At 36.1% G+C, this 19,797-nt stretch overlaps 1 protein-coding gene and 1 pseudogene across 1 annotated transcript in view; one reads left to right on the top strand and one right to left on the bottom strand.

The window, feature by feature from the left end:
• Positions 1 to 10,790: 10,790 nt before the first annotated feature.
• LOC106131684 (uncharacterized) lies at positions 10,791 to 13,347 on the bottom strand (annotated as a pseudogene).
• A 4,766-nt stretch (positions 13,348 to 18,113) lies between these two features.
• LOC106131694 (protein still life, isoform SIF type 1) overlaps positions 18,114 to 19,797 on the top strand; it is a 94,029-nt gene continuing 92,345 nt past the window's right edge. The window contains exon 1 of the mRNA XM_060945207.1: positions 18,114 to 18,455. The gene's annotated coding sequence lies outside the window, so the exon portion shown is untranslated. The remainder of the gene's footprint in view (positions 18,456 to 19,797) is intronic.

The following is a 19,797-nucleotide window of genomic DNA, read 5'->3' as shown; positions in this document are numbered from 1 at the left end:
TACCGCTTAGTAGCCAAGTAATACAAAGGAGTATTGCTTAAGATCCTTTATCCACCTGACTTGATGAGATTACCTTTAGTTCTTACACAGGGCGGCTGTTGTTTAACTTGTGAAACCCAAAAGATCAAGCCAAGGACATTATTATTGTTGTTGTTCATTTAGCCCATATGTTTTCTATTTTTTCTAAATCACCTCGTACGATTTCTACATATTTTGAGGTACGCACCTGTTAAAATTTAAACTGATACGGACCGGTCAAAGTGAACACTAACTGACATGTGACCTAGCGGTTTGGCATGTAGTTTTCCTTATTAATGTAGTTTAAGGGTTATCTGAGAGAAGAATTCCCGAAATTCCATGCGGGAAAGAAAATAATTAAATTAATTTATAACCAGAATGTAGTAATAATATTGATAGATACTCATAAATGTCACAGTGTCGCAAAACGTCTTCAGAGTGCAATCGTGCGACTTTAACTTCTGCTACATTGTATTACACTGACATTCCGACTATTAAATTCTGTCAGAAATGTTGTTATAAGTAGTCTAGTTAATATCTACAAACAAAACACATCAACACAAGTAGCTACATGATTTTAGACAACAAAATAAATATAACAAAATTAAACTGACACTGGTAACAACAAAAAACTTATTTGTTATTTAGATCTAAATTTGTAATCCATTGATGAACTAGTTTCCAAAATCATATACTTTATAAGTTTTCCAGGCTTACTACCAACATAAAAAGTTACCTTCATCAACATTTGTCCAGTACATCGACGTCCGGTGATAAGCATGTTAGAAACATTGCCTGTTTGTATTTGTACACTTATGTATTGTATTTTTAATTGATGAGGAAAGTTATAAGGATTTAGTAAAGTAGTTACACCTAAGCATCTAACTCCAAATTTACTTAAATAGAGATAATAAATCGTTCCGATTCAAAAAGCCTGTTGGACCACAGCCAGGATCCAAAACCACGATTCCGGGAAAGCTAGGGAAATTTATATTCTACAGAGTCATCGCGCTTTTCGGGCATTATTGTATTCACGTTTTGTCATGGCAGTAACTTGAAATTTTAATTAAGTGTATTCGTTGTATGTTTGATCGTGCTAATGATAACATCAAGGTAATGAGTTTCTGCAGCAAATGACCATGAGTGAGTGACGGCGCGGTCCTTGGAGAGCGGGCTGCGAGGGTGGGGGGTCGGCGCGGAGATGTCACGTTTTTCAGCGGAGCCGGGCGAAGATGGGCCCTCGGAGGATGCAGCAGTGCGGGGCGCCCCCCTCCCCCGCCCCGCGCTGACGTAACGCTGCCGTGTCTCCCGCCCGCCCTAGTGTGTGCCGCGCCGCGCTCCGACCGGGCCATCACGCACGCCGCGCCCTTGCACCATACCAGTGCAAATCATTTGACGTTTCACATTTTTGCGCTACGATCTTTGGCTTGATAAGTGAATGAGGTGCCTGACGAGTTTGGGCATATATTGCTATGCTTTCATAACGATATGCCCAAACTAATTCTTAATGTAAACTCTGACACCGCCCTTAGAGGCCGGATGCATCGGTGTCATTCTCCAATCACTAGTCGTTAACAGGGTTGCAAAATCTCGTTACTAGCTGCGTAAAATTTTTACAGTATACGGATTCGTTGAAAATTTGATATTATATTAATTTTGTTTACATATATATATTAAAAATATTTTTTTTCGATAAGATGTAAAATATGTACGTCGAATAAACGTAACAGCGCAATAGAAAACCCAGAAAATATTTATGTATACACAGATTGAAAATATTATTTAAATATGAATAGAATCTGTCATTAGAATACTTTTTTTTTTAAACCAACATATGTAGTTAAGTATATCTCATTAATAATAAAATTTACATCAAAATTAGATCCCTGGATAGAATATTGAATAACGTAGCTATAAAGTAACTGATATTAACGGTCGTTACAAGTAAGTCGTTACATGCGCATATGATCGGTCGTGTTACAGCTATGTGTATGACATGAATCATTCAGTTGAAAACAATAACAGTATTGGATAAATAAAACACATTGCTATGAGTCTATGGTAAGTTAGATGTGATCGATCTTGACGGTCGTTTTGTAGTGTTGACATAAAGCTTCTTAGAGACTAGAGCCATCATGCATTGTAGCATCCCAGACCAGTCATCTGGCGACTCGGATAAAGCATCATCCATCCTCATCGTAGATCTCTTTACTTTAGCAGCATTATAAATGGCCTTGAATTTAGATAAATGTTTCCTATACTGTTATGCCGCAGCGTTGGATCTAGATACTTGAAATGAAATAGTTTTAGGATGATATTAGAATATGATGGTTTATTTTCAGTCGATATCTCTGTTCAGGACTATCAGCCTTTTGAATGTTATAGTTGTATTAATGATCTTGGAGCAAAAAAAGTAGTGAACGAAGTAATTAAATCAATCGGTTTATTAGCATTGGGTAGTTATGGCAAGACTGAAACGAAAAACGTTAATGAGAGTTAAACATATTATAAAACATGAAATTATGAAAATGATACACACATCTGTCGGATCAAAACCGTTCTATTTGGTAACGCTGTACATGAGAAGAAAAATATAGTGTACTGAAAAATTATTCTTCATTTTCAATATAAAACGCCTTACTTTTTTATAACTGCTATCTCACACAATCAGAACTAGTTTATGTCAGGTCACGCGCTATGTTGGGTTCCGTAGTTGCCAATATGCGTACAAAAATCTAAAATCACACACAACAAATACATAATTAAGATACTTAGATACAAGAAACTACAAAGTAGTTCTTTTATATAATTTATTAAAATATTTTTCTACGACCAATTACGTCTTTTTTTGGAGAAAGTAATTTTTTATCTGTTTAAGAACTATTTTTTTATTCAAAATAACATTTTTACCTAAAAATAATAACTTTTGAGGTTTATGACATCAAAGGCCCCATGATCAGCCTTGCGAGTAAATTCACTTGATTTGGGACATTTTTCGTTTATTTAAACCCTCGTAGCATAAAAATAACATATTGTGGATATCTTTGGAACAAAAAAAGAACAGTTTCCATTGGCTATTTAAAGAAAGCGAAAGGTCATTCACACAAATTAATGGGTGTGAATACGTTAACGTGAATCATCGAAATCAAAATAATCTGTGAAATTGAGTAACGTTCCCTGTGGGTCTGAAGGATTCTAGTACGATCGAAGGTTCTTAGTACCAGCCGTTTTAAGTTAGAACGTCCGAAAAGTACGAAAGTCCTCTCAGTCCTGTCAGAATTGAACGGGTATTTTGTTTAAGCATCGGCAGCTTTGACTATACCTATATATATACATACATACATACATATAATCACGTCTATATCTCTTGCGGAGTAGACAGAGCCAACAGCCTTGTAAATCTGATAGGCCACTTTCAGCTGTTTCGATTACTACTAACATCGTTTCTTTATCTTCTATCAGCTGGGGTATTATGACTACTAATCAGGTGATCCAGGTCTTCAATTAATATATGCCTTATCAGAAAATGCTCATCAGGCTGAACAAATTTAGTTAAAGCATCATTTTTTATATTATAGCAGAACCATCATAGTTCTCCATACATTCATTCTCCATCCAAACAATCAAGTGTCCCAATACATGAAAAAGTTTCAATTGAATCCTTCCAGTAGATCCGGAGAATAGAGTGTACGAACATACATACAGTTTTTTTAAATTCTTACTCTACTATTGTTTCTTCAGCGGCTAATTTTATTTTTATGTATATATACCTTATGTACAGAATTTTTATTTACTGTTTTAAATGTTTTGATTTTTCACTAAAACTATTATTTACTGAATAATGACTTTAACCGTCTACCAACTTCATGTTACTAAATCTAGATGTAAAGAAGACTGAAATGATAGAATTTGGGCTAAGCTCTGCGGAAATCGATACCAGCAGGCATCGAACCTGCACCTGTTTTATTTTTATATATGAGAAGAATTTGAGAGCCTCGTAAATATGTGGGGATACTTTTGATGGCGACGGAAAGAAGGTCTTATTGAAGAAGGGGAATTTGAAATGCTATATTATCGAAGAGCCTGGGTAACTTGAATAAAAACACAACTATATTACTCAAACTATGATATATTAGCAAATGTACCTATTAATAATTTCTTATTGCTTAAACCAAAATGTAACTTATGGTGCATGTGTCTACACTTAATCGGAAAACGAGGGGAAGCAAACATAAAAGGATTGTACCAAAACTGTAAAAAAAGAACTCGATAAATCAGACATATCAAACATGTGACATCTTTCGTTATATATTCTTTTTGAATAAAAAATAAAATAACGTTACGTTTCGAACTTTCTAAGGAAGGCCTTTAGGAATTATTTTCGAATAAACTTGCATAGGTACTGGCCTACTTGGTATCACGTATTAATCACATGTATCAGTACAGTTACATATTTTTCGAAACCCATTCAACCGAAACATTTATTTTAAAAATATTTAGCCGCAGAGTCAGTAGTCTCAAATGATTATAGGTCAAGATCAGCTGTATAGGTAAAAATTATGGTTAAGAGATTCACAAAGAGACAGGTTGCTAACCCGTCGCCCTAAATAAGAACCTAAAGTTTATAAGCCTTTCCCCTGATTAACTTTTAAAGCAGAGAAGCAGCTGGCACCTTCTATGTTTTTTCTTCGATACCAGATAAGCAGGGAAGTTTCAATGTGCTCATATTCCCTTTGTCACCCTTTGCGTCATCTCAGAGAATGAGATGGAGTGGTCCTGTTCTCAAGTACCGAGAATCACAGGGCACTATATGCATTACGAAATAAAGGGTATCAACAATGACCTAAATTCAAATTAGAACAGTACGGTTGAACATAATATTTTATTTCACTTGTTGAGGACTCTCACTACCGTACTCCCAGGTAAACGTTCATAGGTATGCATTTGGTTTGAGCTATGATTTGAATGTTACAAATCAATATGCATTATTTGTATAGTTGAAATCAGCCCTGACCTACTGACCGAGTCGTCACGCTGAAACAGAATTAAATCTAGCAGTTTAAAATGTGCTTCATACCTTTATAAAATGAAAACATTTTTCAGTGAGCTTTGACGTATTTCTCTTTTTCATCAAAGCGTATTGCGCTCTCAGATCTGGACTCAAAGGACTGAGATTCTTTGAGAACAGATACATAACTTAATTAACTCAGGTACAGAATGGTCGGTGTTTTTGACTGTTTTAAATGACATCAGAACTACCACAAAAAATATTTCGTTTTTTCTAGGCAATGCACACAAAAATCATACTTTTAGGGTTCCGTACGTCTGAATACAAAAACGGAACCCTTATAGGATCACTCGTGTGTCTGTCCGTCCGTCGCTTACAGTCAATTATCTCCGAATCTATTAGACCGATTAAGTTGAAATTTAGTACACATATCAATTCCTGTGACCCAAACACAGAGGTGTGACGTGAGCAGATGAAATCTGTATATGGGGGGTCATTTTTGGGGGGGGAGGGGAAAATTAAAAAAAATTCTGAAAACTGCATCGTGTGGCATATCAAATGAAAGGTCTTGTTGTTTTGTTGTCTTAGATGTATTTTTTTTGTAATTTTAAAATAAATAGTTTCCAAGTTATTCAAGAAAATAGACGAAAATTGACCATTCCACCCCCTTATCTCCGAAACTACTGAACCTAAAATTTTGAAAAAAATATAGAAATTAGTTATACCTTATTATTATACCTTATAGATACCTTATTATTATACCCTATTATTATACCTTATAGATTATAGGAAAACCTATAAGAAGTCCATGATATTAAAATAACATGGTAAATCACTCAATATTGTGCGTACCAACTTATGATAGGTAACATCGTACGGAACCCTCTTCACGCGAGTTCAACTCACACTTGTCCCCTTTTTTTAAGAACGAAACCGTCATGCTCCGGGTGGGCGGTATCGATATTAGCGTACGTTATCCTTTGTAGGAAATTTAAAACTAAAATTATCAATACATATAATAAAACAGTAAAAAAATACTGAACGGATATGAATGTTTTTTTTTTTGTTGTTTAGCAAAAGCTATATGTATAAGCTATATATATGTTGGCCAGGCATAAAAATGCCTGGCCAACATATAGGGTATAATTTATTTTGGACTTTGGAACATCTGATGTCGAACCACAACAACTCAGCTAAACTATAGGAAATATCGAAAAAACGTCTTGACAAACGTTGTTCAACTTGATGAGCATTTTCTGTGGGCGTATAAAAATCGAGCATCAAGAACATGACGTCTTAAAAAACTCGTCATTTCTTGATGAACATTTTCTATTGGTGAAAAAAAATATAAGATTTGTATCATGTGATGCGGAAGCCAAAGGGACCAGCTAATCTTCTACAGCAAATTTAAGTAAATTTAATAATCTTAACCTTCGTATTTGTAATAACACGCAAACGGAGTCGTGGGCAACAGCTAATATGGAAAGAAGAATTTCCAATTGCCAGACGTTTCAATTAAATCGTTAGAATCGTTTTGAAATCGCTTGTAATAAAAATATTGATGTGTGTCAGAATGGCGGGTGTACCTCACGGATTTTAATATCTGTTTTGGATTAAAAACGTACCTGATGTGTACCTCAGTGTACCTGTCCTAAAAATCTGTGTACCTCCTTCTATGTAAAGATTTTTAATAAAATAGGTACACCCGCGGTCCTGACGTCAGGACCGCGGGTGTACTTCTAACTAGCATATGTAGGTAAGTTAACTGTATATGTAGATTTGGTACCTCTTGTGTACCTGCAGAAACAAATATTAAATAAATAAAAAATATTAAGGGTGCTGAGAAAATGAAAAAAAAAATAAAATAAAAAAAAGGAACTCTTATAGGATCACTCTAGTGTCTGTCTGTATATGATTATACATTTATGTACAGAATTGTAACATTCCTAAATCACAAAATATATTTTTATGTATATTACAAAAAAATATTTCAATCTATAAAGGTCACATTCTGAAATCATACATTTAGCTTTTTCTTACATTATTACGAAGATCGTCATAACACTCCCATCGCTTGCCTCGGAAGGATACCTACATAAAATATATACTGTAGTAATGAACTAGAACTAGATCATTTATACATAAACATTTTGTTGTTGATATATGTTAATTATAATTTGTATTGTGCAACTTCTTTTCTGTTTTGTTCAAAATGTGTCATAACTGGCCAGTTACAAAAAAAAGAAAAAGAAAATTTTAACATGAAAAAAAATGTTTTTTTACATTTTCTCAGCACCCTTAATATTTTTTATTTATTTAATATTTGTTTCTGCAGGTACACAAGAGGTACCAAATCTACATATACAGTTTACTTACCTACATATGCTAACTAGAAGTACACCCGCGGTCCTGACGTCAGGACCGCGGGTGTACCTATTTTATTAAAAATCTTTACATAGAAGGAGGTACACAGATTTTTAGGATAGGTACACTGAGGTACACATCAGGTACGTTTTTAATCCAAAACAGATATTAAAATCCGTGAGGTACACCCGCCATTCTGACACACATATATTGATGTGTGTCAGAATGGCGGGTGTACCTCACGGATTTTAATATCTGTTTTGGATTAAAAACGTACCTGATGTGTACCTCAGTGTACCTGTCCTAAAAATCTGTGTACCTCCTTCTATGTAAAGATTTTTAATAAAATAGGTACACCCGCGGTCCTGACGTCAGGACCGCGGGTGTACTTCTAACTAGCATATGTAGGTAAGTTAACTGTATATGTAGATTTGGTACCTCTTGTGTACCTGCAGAAACAAATATTAAATAAATAAAAAATATTAAGGGTGCTGAGAAAATGAAAAAAAAAATAAAATAAAAAAAAGGAACTCTTATAGGATCACTCTAGTGTCTGTCTGTATATGATTATACATTTATGTACAGAATTGTAACATTCCTAAATCACAAAATATATTTTTATGTATATTACAAAAAAATATTTCAATCTATAAAGGTCACATTCTGAAATCATACATTTAGCTTTTTCTTACATTATTACGAAGATCGTCATAACACTCCCATCGCTTGCCTCGGAAGGATACCTACATAAAATATATACTGTAGTAATGAACTAGAACTAGATCATTTATACATAAACATTTTGTTGTTGATATATGTTAATTATAATTTGTATTGTGCAACTTCTTTTCTGTTTTGTTCAAAATGTGTCATAACTGGCCAGTTACAAAAAAAAGAAAAAGAAAATTTTAACATGAAAAAAAATGTTTTTTTACATTTTCTCAGCACCCTTAATATTTTTTATTTATTTAATATTTGTTTCTGCAGGTACACAAGAGGTACCAAATCTACATATACAGTTTACTTACCTACATATGCTAACTAGAAGTACACCCGCGGTCCTGACGTCAGGACCGCGGGTGTACCTATTTTATTAAAAATCTTTACATAGAAGGAGGTACACAGATTTTTAGGATAGGTACACTGAGGTACACATCAGGTACGTTTTTAATCCAAAACAGATATTAAAATCCGTGAGGTACACCCGCCATTCTGACACACATATATTGATGTGTGTCAGAATGGCGGGTGTACCTCACGGATTTTAATATCTGTTTTGGATTAAAAACGTACCTGATGTGTACCTCAGTGTACCTGTCCTAAAAATCTGTGTACCTCCTTCTATGTAAAGATTTTTAATAAAATAGGTACACCCGCGGTCCTGACGTCAGGACCGCGGGTGTACTTCTAACTAGCATATGTAGGTAAGTTAACTGTATATGTAGATTTGGTACCTCTTGTGTACCTGCAGAAACAAATATTAAATAAATAAAAAATATTAAGGGTGCTGAGAAAATGAAAAAAAAAATAAAATAAAAAAAAGGAACTCTTATAGGATCACTCTAGTGTCTGTCTGTATATGATTATACATTTATGTACAGAATTGTAACATTCCTAAATCACAAAATATATTTTTATGTATATTACAAAAAAATATTTCAATCTATAAAGGTCACATTCTGAAATCATACATTTAGCTTTTTCTTACATTATTACGAAGATCGTCATAACACTCCCATCGCTTGCCTCGGAAGGATACCTACATAAAATATATACTGTAGTAATGAACTAGAACTAGATCATTTATACATAAACATTTTGTTGTTGATATATGTTAATTATAATTTGTATTGTGCAACTTCTTTTCTGTTTTGTTCAAAATGTGTCATAACTGGCCAGTTACAAAAAAAAGAAAAAGAAAATTTTAACATGAAAAAAAATGTTTTTTTACATTTTCTCAGCACCCTTAATATTTTTTATTTATTTAATATTTGTTTCTGCAGGTACACAAGAGGTACCAAATCTACATATACAGTTTACTTACCTACATATGCTAACTAGAAGTACACCCGCGGTCCTGACGTCAGGACCGCGGGTGTACCTATTTTATTAAAAATCTTTACATAGAAGGAGGTACACAGATTTTTAGGATAGGTACACTGAGGTACACATCAGGTACGTTTTTAATCCAAAACAGATATTAAAATCCGTGAGGTACACCCGCCATTCTGACACACATAAATATTGCCCGTTTCATAGTTTAGGATACGGGTAGCGTTTCGCGCAAAGGGTCCTTTGCTGGGTAGTTGGCCTTCCAACTTTTCCCGGAGAGGCACAGACTTCTTTTCACTCCTCTCAGCATGTTAGGTCTTATGACTGGAATGTCCAGTAGTCTAGAATAGGCATTATGACCAATTTTTCGTTTTGAGGATAATTAATTTTGTAACAGAACAACTAAAACATCTTATTGGTAGAATAATCGCATCAATATAAAAAAAATGCTTGCGATATCACGAAATACATAATTCATTATTTGGGCGAATCAAAACGCCTATAACAAAATGATCCTTAATTGTGCTGTCACTGCTGAGTTTAAAGTTGTTTCATTTTTTTTTATTCGCTGATAGCGGGCATTGTTATTTTTTAAATTGAATAATTTAGATTTCTTTAAATTGACTTTCCCATCGTTTTTTGAGTGAATATAATACTTTTCTAGCGTCAAAATTAAAACTAAAAATTTATGTAATGTATTTAATTACGTGTATTCTATCGTGTAATTAAGTAATTTATTTTGTTTTAAGACATTGTGATCTTCCTTAAGGTTACTTTATGTTTATTAAATTTAATTGACACTTTTTTTGTAACAGTAATTCAAAGTTCATTTATAAATTAATAACTTTTCCATTACTAAATGACTGACTCACAGACATCGCCCTTACCAGTAAGTCTAGAGACCTGTGGTCTAAACTGGCACTAAGAGAGGAATTCCAAAAAAATCCTTTTTTCGTTATAAGGAGCCTAATAGACCAAAGTTGAAATTTCAAAAAACTAGTTTCGACAAAAATATAGTGTGCAAGTTGTAGGGGCAAGTTGTTAACAGCTTAGAGAAAAAAAATTATGTTTTTCTAAAAATGTTCTTAGCAAATTTATGAAAATTCCAAACAAACATATTTTTCTGGTGACTATAATTTAAATAAAAGTCATCTAGCTTAACGCGACCTTCAAGTTTTTTAAGTACCTAATATATAGAGTACTAGTTGGGTTCAATCATTGAAAACTTGAAAATTAAAATATTGTAAAAGAACTTTACCTATTTCTTCTTCTTATTAGTCGAACACTCTTGTCAGAGTGGTCGTGGTTGCGTAGACGAGGTACATGGAGAGGTTTTCGGCGGGTCGTATTATTTCCCGGGGACTGTTCTCTCAGTGATTTGCTTCCATTTCTGCCCGTTACAGATGTTGCGACCACACTGAACCATGGTAGACTCAGTAGCTTTTTTGATCAGGTCAGTCCAGCGAGTTGGTGATCGGCCGCGTGTTCTCTTGCCACTTGGCCCCAAATAACCAGTCTCTCCATCGAGTTCTCATTTCGGGAAATGTGACCAAAGAACTTTAGTATTTGTAATTGCACTGATGAAGATAGTCGGTCTTATGTCGGTCGTTTATATGAGGCTCTTTTAGGATGGAAACATTGGTGCGAAACGCCGTCCACGGGATCTTTAGGAGGCATCTCCAGCACCACATCTCTAATGTGTCGATTATACGGTGATCCTGCAGTCTCAGAGACCAAGTTTCGGCACCATAGAGGAAAATTGGAAAGACAAGGCATTTAATCAATCTGACCTTCGTCTTCTTGGTAGTCCTCCTGTCCCCCCAAATCTTTCTCAGTCATTCCGCTGCCGACCTGGTGATAGCGCACCGTCGTCTGATCTCGTCGCCACATCCTCCAGTACTGGAAATAGGAGAGCCGGGGTAGATATAGTTCTGTACAACTTCGCAGTTAGCTATGCTCTGTACGTTAATTCCACTGAACAACAGCCCGGTCTACTATCATCATCTTCGTCTTGTCTCGGTTGATGGCAAGTCCGAATTTGAGGCTGGTAGTTTCGAGACGAGTCAGAAGATTTTCCATGTCTTCTCTAGTCTGTTCGAGAAGTGTTGTATCATCGGCGTATCTAAAGTTATTTATCACGCGTCCCCCGACTGATATACCTTTGTCCCATTCCTCCAAGATAATGCGCATGATGTATTCCGTGTAGGTGTTGAATAGTAACGGCGATAAGATGCATCCTTCCAGAGATGTGTCCATATGACCGTGTTAAATGCTTTGCGGAAGTCTACAAAGCAGATGTAAAGGGTTGAATTAAACTCTCTTACCTTCTCAATGATCTGACGCAATACAAGAATTTGTTCGCGAGTGCTGCTTTCCTTTACGAATCCGGCTTGTTCGGGTGCAATTTGCCTTGAGAGGTAGGCCAACAGTCTTGTATAAAGTATGTGGAGCATCACCTTACTTGCATGCGATATTAAGGATATGAGTCGGTAATTGTTGCATTTCTTGGTGGACCCTTTCTTGTGCAGCGGAATAAAAATGGATTGCGACCAGTCATCCGGCCATATGCCAGTTTCCCATATTTTATTGCAGATAGTCAATAAGACATCGACTCCAGATTCTCCCATCGCCTTAAACACTTCGATTGGGATTTCATCACATCCTATGGCTTTATTGCATTTGAGATGTTTAATTGCTGCTCGTATTTCATCCCGCATGATGTCGGGCTCACGGTCACGTATTTGGTGGGGAGCGCATGTGAGGCTTGGTGAACAATTGCTAGAAAATAGTGATTTGCTATTGCAGGAATATTTTCCTTCCATACATTCACAATGTCCTTTATCTCCGTAACCGTCGCCCCAACGGAGTCCTCAATAACCCACGTCTTGGGTTTATATTGGCGTGTTATGTATCGCACCTTATCATGGAGGTCTTTGGTTTGGTATTTATCAGAATACTGTTCCAGTTCATCACACATTTTTCCCAGGTGGTCATTGCGGTCACGTTTGCAAGCCGCTTGTATGATAACTGACCTGGCATTTAGCTCAGTAATGCTAGCGCCTCTGGCTTTAAGTTTTCGGCGCTCTTCGACCAATTGCCAGGTATCCTCAGTCATCCAGTGCTCTCGTTTGGCTAAGATGTGTTTTGGCTGTGATTCTGCAATTGCATCTATAATATATTTCTTTGCTGAAGTCCAGAAGGAGTTAGAGTCGATGCTCCCAACACATGCTTTCCATGCGGCATGTCTGTCCTTTATTGAGATGGTTAAAGAATTTAGGTCTTTCACTTTTATTCTTCTAGATTTTTTAATTTGTCTCGCTTTTTGCAGTTTCAGTCGCAAGTTTCCAATCTTAGACATAGAAGACTCAAGTTGACAATAGAAGTTTTCTATGTCCTCATCCCTGGCAAATCTTGATCTAGATTTGAAAAATGTTGAGTGGGGTTGGTGATGCGCTGAGTTTAACGGAGATGATTATATCATTAATAGGGTGGTATACAAGCACTGAGTTTTTCCATAGTTTAGAGATCGCAATAGCCACTCTCGAAAAGCTACTCTTATCGTTGCCGGAGAAATAAATAGTGTGTTTCTCTGAGTCAAAGTGGCCGCTATCCTTCCAATGTGTCTCGCTAATTCCTGTGATGGTGAGTTAGCATCGCTCAAGTTCTTGTTCCAAAATATGAAGGTTTCCATCGTCGAGTAGCCCCCGTACATTCCATGTACCGATGCGATGGTTTTTTCTTAAGTAGAAATTTTTACTTTCAGTAGCATTTTTTCATAAGATGCCTGGTTGCCTGCATGACTGATGGCCGGTAACCCATTTCACACCCTCAGCCCCGGAAAGCTCAGGGCGCCGGTCGCTACGCGGATTGCTAGGCGGTCTTACACTGTCTATATGCATACTCATCATTGCAACTCTCATGGGATCAATTATGTAGTAGTCCCATTACTTTCTACATCGCGGTACTATAACCTCTGTGACTATAGTAATCCAAGAGTGAACCGATTCAGAACATATGGTTCTTGCGCTTCACTTCGGTACTGATGGCTACCGCTCTGCTCTCAATCAGGATCTAGGTGTGCCACTGTGGCTCGCGTCCTCCGCTAGTTTGGCCGTACCGACAACTGTTGTCTCCGCCCTTCCCCACCGTTGAGGTCTTCACCCCTGGACACGGGCTTTGCGTTATACCCCGCAGAACAGGTCCCTGTTGAACTTCGCCATTTACACACTCCAGCTTACTAGAGTGAAAGATGTCCACCCCCGCGACGTAGACGCGCCAGACAGGAATTACCCAAGTGAAGAGTGGAGAAGGTAACTCTAACCTCCCAGGGGCCGGGTTAATGGACGTGCATGACCCCACGCCCAAAGGCGACCTATTTATGTCACGGAAATCATGAAAAACTTATATTTAAATTCAATTATTTTATTTCGGAAATGTCCAATTGTCCATATTCTGTTAGTAATAGTAGTATTAACTTACGAATTTAATGTCAGTAACAAACTAAAGTGAAAATTTAGAAAATGTTTTTTTTTTATGCGGTGTGAAGCCACTATCGTCGCCTTACTGAGGGGGTTTCCAACAATCCTTAAATACTTTCAGGATTCTTTTGGAGCTGCCATCATGGACGCACACTATAGAACGAACAAAAAATTGAATTTATTATAATAAGAATATGCCCTAGATACACTTCTACTAATGCAGTTTGGAGCATCCCATTTCACACAAGTCTAACTTTCAAACAGTACAAGTTCTCCATAATTGGATTTTGGTAAATATTGGTAAAATGATTAACAAGTCATATTGTATTATGAAGAACAAGTTTAGGTAGGTAACTAAGGACAACATTTTTTTTAAATATTAAATTTCATTAACCGTAATCATTAGTTTGCGACTCATATTAAAGAACAATAACTCTAAAAAATTGGAAACACACATTGCTCGTCATCTCCTTAAACCTCTACATCTTACCTTGAGTGTTTGTCATTGACTCAAGATGAGAGATAATATTGTTGCATTATCTTGGTGTTTGGCCTGTTTGTATGCTCCCTAAGAAGCAGCGCCACTTTAGAACCCTATTGAACCAATGTGTAATTGTCTCATTATACTGTTTTTTGATTAACCTGCATTTGGCATGTTCCTACACGCAGGTTAATCAGAAAACCATACATACAAAAATAAAACATTTTATCATTAAAAGTCATTAGGTGAAACGTGACCTTCGAGTTTTAAACTAATGTCTTCTTTGTAGGGAATAATGAAGCATACGTCTTTTTTGATTACCCGGGTGCGCAAGAGAACTTAACGTCCTATGGTTAGGCTCGTTTAACTGGATTTTTATAGTAAAGCAATGGATGGTTTGTGCTACTATACTTACCAGTAATTGAGTGCAAAGCAGTTTCTTCAATCTGCTTCAGTCGGTTTGGGGACAGGACAGACAGACATTGCAATGAACTCACCATATCTTGCCAAAAAAACTATAAATCTCTTGTCTGTTACTAAATACAGGGTCACTTAGACAAATAGAGACTTTTGCTATACGGAGATTAAATGCTTGCAAATTAAGTATAAATTTTATTACAAGACCCGATTTATTTATAACCAATTCCATGGACCAATGAAATACGAGCTAAAGCTTAACTTACAAAACATGGGTAGTGTAGGCTAAACCGTTAGACTTGCTGCTCCAAAGCCAAATATGTCTCTAATAGTATGCGGTTAAGTTCGTTTGAGTATTAATTAGAGACCTAAAAAAGGTATAGGTCTATAAAGTTGGAGCGACTTATTTTATATTCGTTATATGCCGTGTGGTTCCCGGCACCAGTACAAAAAAGAATAGGACCACTCCCATCTCTTTCCCATGGATGTCGTAAAAGCCGACTAAGGGGTAGGCTTATAAACTTGGGATTCTCCTTTTAGGCGATGGGCTAGCAACCTGTCACTATTTCAATCTCAATCCTATCTTAAAGCCAAATAGCTGAACGTGGCCTATCAGTCTTTACAAGACTGTAGGCTCTGTCTACCCCGCAAGGGATATAGACGTGATTATATGTATGTATGTATGTATGTATGTTATATTCTCCGGAAATATAAAATCAAAAGTTTTAGAATTTTTTTTTTTAATTTTCAAAACATCCGCCTAGTAGTTTATGGATCAAGTATCTTACTTATAGCCCAAAACTATTCTTATCATTAAAATTTTCTGTAATTAAATTGTAAGTAACAAAGCTACTTCTTATAATAATTTTACACCAAAATAGTTTGACAAGCAGACCTCATGTCATGCTCACAGAATCATGTTTAACGATACGAAATCTAATTTCGCAAACAAGATCCGGCGATTTGATTGACACTCACTCTTGTGATGAACGCCTTTAACCATAATTGTTGTTGTCGTTAACTTAACATAGAGACAAGAAGATCCGCTTCCTTCAAGATTGGTTAAAATACGTATGTCTTTTGCTTTATTACAAGATTTTAGTCCGGGGCTCAGATCCCGTTAAAATTTCTTGAAATTAAAATGGTCTTTATTTCTCTCAGTGGTTTTGATTTGTGTCAAATTTCCTTAAAATTAACAAATGAAAATACAATCTATCTTTCGCTTGTGTGGAGCTTTAAAAAAAAGAAGTCTCTGTGCCAGATGTCATCAAAATCGGTCCTAACCAAGAAACAAAAAACTTAAATACTTTTCTCTTTATAAGTAAGTACAAGAAATATGTATAGATTTAGTTTCAATGCATTCTGCAAATTTCTTATATTTTTTCTTAATGAAACGTATAAAAACTTAACAATCATAATCTGATGTAGTCTGCTTGTCTGTTCAACTATTATTATTTGTGTACTATCATGAACATAACGCCATAGAAGGATAGATATTCATAGATCGCTCTTATCGCTTTTGGCATGTGACCTACTCGTATTTAAGTAAATAGTTTGGCATACGAGCACTTTGAGCGACGATCAGCACCGACGACAACAATGGCGTACTCCGTTGTACCAGATAAACGGGGCCACTGCAAACTCTAGCCAGATTAGACTAAGGGCGCATTCTTACTATCGTACGAAGCCGATGCTTGCAACAGGATAATCTATAGTTGTAGATAATGCTGTTGAGAGCATCGGCTATGCTGCCTTTGAAATGTTAGTATTTTTAAACGAAAGAACTTTCTTATTACTAAGCGTTATAAAAAAATAGTGGACTAGTAGTAAAACTGAGAATGTAGGTAAACTGTTCCAAGTAGAAATATAAATTTACCAATTTTGCAAATAACTACGAACTATGAATTTATTTGGTATTTCCAAAGTATTTTATAGGTTGGTTCCATAGTCAAGGATGAAATTTAAGATGATATTTTCTACATCTATAAACATTATAGGATTGTAGTGAAAGAAACTAAGGACTTCTTTGTTAATTAAAAAAACCTTAAAGGTTTTTATTTTCTACGTAACCTTGTATATTTTATGAAATAGTAAAATATTAAACTTATCCAAATTACCTTAGTACTTATGGTCAAGCCTAATTTTTTAAAAGTAGATATATTTTATGAATTGTATTAAATTCACTCATTAGTTTTGTTTAACTTTAACATACAACACCTTATTGGCATATATAGAACCCTTCACTATGCGTGACTAGAAATAAATTTGACTGGTTTTTCGATAAATATTATATGAGATATTCATCAGGTGTAATCATCATTACTAGCGCATAAAATACGCGAAGAAGAGCATTAAAAAAATCTAACTCATTTTAATGATATTAACAGAAGTTTCAGGAAACATTTACATAAGACAACTTAGGCAATTTTTTTAAAACATATCAACCATTTTTTTAGTCCAATTTAACGAATATTTAAGTACGTCGGAAGTTAAATGTCAAAGAGATCTATGCCGAAAATTAGGCGAAAAAGACACGATCACTCGTGTCTTTTACATTGTAGTCTATGTTATGGAAATAGTGCATTTGTATCTCTGTCAAATTAAAGTTAATAAGTACTCGTGCACCCTGCTGTCGTCTAGAATGAACTATTAAAGCTCTGGTGGAAACATCCAACAGTCATGGACCAAAATCGAATGTTGTCTCAGAGCGTGCGCGCGCATCTCCCGCCCCACGCCGCACCGCTCCGGACGTCCATTGATGATCTTCATAATCTCAATATGATTAACACTATTTGTATGCAAAACTCTCTACCATGTACAGCCGTAGATGAATAATTGTTATACTGATTTATTCTGAAAATATAATTTCTCGAAGCACTATGGCACCGATGTCGTGTTTGCGAGATGATACGGAGGGCGCTGGCCGGCATATCTTCTGCTAGGTTTGGGCGTCGCTGCGTCTCGGCTTTCGGCGGCGGCCGGTGCGCGGCGCGCGGCTGTGCGCACATAGTGCCGCCACGCACGCTTGAAGAGCGACCCAGTCTGCTCTGACGTTTAGCCGAGCTGCCGGTGTCATCGAGTCGCACCGCTCGCCAAACCGTGCCAATTACATCCTGCGCACTGAGATATATTAGAATTAATCGAAAGTTTAGTTGGCCCCGTTAGCTCTAGATAGGTTTCGGTGTTAGGCGGCGGACGGTAGTGCGGTGCCTGCAGTGTTGGGTAGGCGTGAAGCGATCGGCAAGCGTGAGGCGAGCGGTCAGTCAGGCAGCGGGCCCGCGGCGGCCAGCAGCTGGCTGTGTTTACACGCCGCGCCTGCACCGCGCCGCTCGTGCGCTGCCGTGTCGTGCTCGATCGCTTGCTGCAACATACACAACCCCTCATTTACTATTCAACGCTGTGAATTTTTAACTTTGCGAACGACCGACGATAGCTAGAGGTATTTTAATGCTTATTAAACTCTACTCTCAGCAGAGAGAACAGTTGTAGTGCACACTAGTGTCACGAATTCAAAGCATTCGCATCGAACACCGATTGTCATAGTTCATTCGAGTGATCTCACGACTTCATAAATATGGGTGCTAAAGAGAGCGTGGAGGCTGCTAAATTTTCTGCGCAAAATTGGAACAATTTCGAGGTTCGTAATACCTTTAAATTAATTTGCACATGGAGTGTTTGTACCCCCATCCTCCTCGTGAATGTCTTCTAACTGGTACTTTACCTTTAAATAAATACATAAATTAACTTTGTGTCAGACTTATTTGAAACTTAATGCACAGTAAATTATTTCAAGCAATAAGTATCATGCATGTTCACATTTTTGTTTTAAATAAACCAACGAAATTTAAATTTGAATTAATGACCTATTTAGTACATATGTGTTAAGTGTGTTCTAATAATAACGTATGTGGTCATACAACTATATTTAAAATACTTGCAACCTACTGCGCACTGAGCGAATAAATCTCTCTGTAATTGATAGCAAGATAACTATAAAAACCTGGACATAGTATGAATGCGAAGGTGACGGTTTCTTGTTACAGATCAGTTATGATACAATTTTAGCAACTTATATATGTGAACACATACTAACTACAATTCCTTATTGCCAATGTTTGTTTCATGAGGCCAAGTTTCTTTCGAAAGAAGTAAAAGTATTATTTCTCCTTAGAACTTTAAATATACTGTTGTTGTGATGTGACCTTTATTATTAAATAGATATTGATTAGGAAGGTAATTACCAGCCTAGGTACATAATAGTTAACACAAATTAAATTAAGCCAAGTTATATAATATGTTGTTTTTAATGCATTAAATTACCATTGTTTAATTCATAACACCTTTCCATTATAACTTGTTTTAACTTTGATATAATTGATGAAAAGCTGAAAGGAATATAAAAGTTATTAGTTATATTATGAAATGTTTAAGTTATCGCTCACTAAGTTACTTTATAGTAAATGTGACACCACACAAGTAACTTGGCACGCACAGTTAAACATGTATGGCTTCGTAACCATATCAAAATATTGAACAGTATAGGTGTAAACCACAACCATTAACTGACCTAATAATTTCTTAAAGTATTTGCAAATAGCTGTTGCCCGCGACTTCGTTCGCCATAAAAGTTCACTGACAGTCTCAATACAAAAAGTTGAATCCCTGTAAGATGTGTAGGGGAAAAATTGTTAGACCAAGTCTAAGACATCTGGGAAATCGCATTTAAATTGGAATATTCGCGTGATTCGAGTACGAACATACAGACGGACAAATACAAATTGTAATAATTTGTTTTATCTTTCATGTACAGACCTCGGTCGGTTAATATTTTATTCCATGTAGGTAATTAGATGTGGATATAAATTAAGTTGCCAAATGATAATACGAATTAATAAAAATACATTTCATAGATGTTACCATGTTTCAAATGTTCATGCACTACGGTTGTATAAATATACAGGTATTAAGCTTATGGTTAA

This window comes from Amyelois transitella, chromosome 7 (assembly GCF_032362555.1).
Source record: "Amyelois transitella isolate CPQ chromosome 7, ilAmyTran1.1, whole genome shotgun sequence".
NCBI lineage: Eukaryota > Metazoa > Arthropoda > Insecta > Lepidoptera > Pyralidae > Amyelois > Amyelois transitella.
Note: the sequence above shows the minus strand (reverse complement) of the source record. Positions and strands in the feature narration are given on the sequence as shown.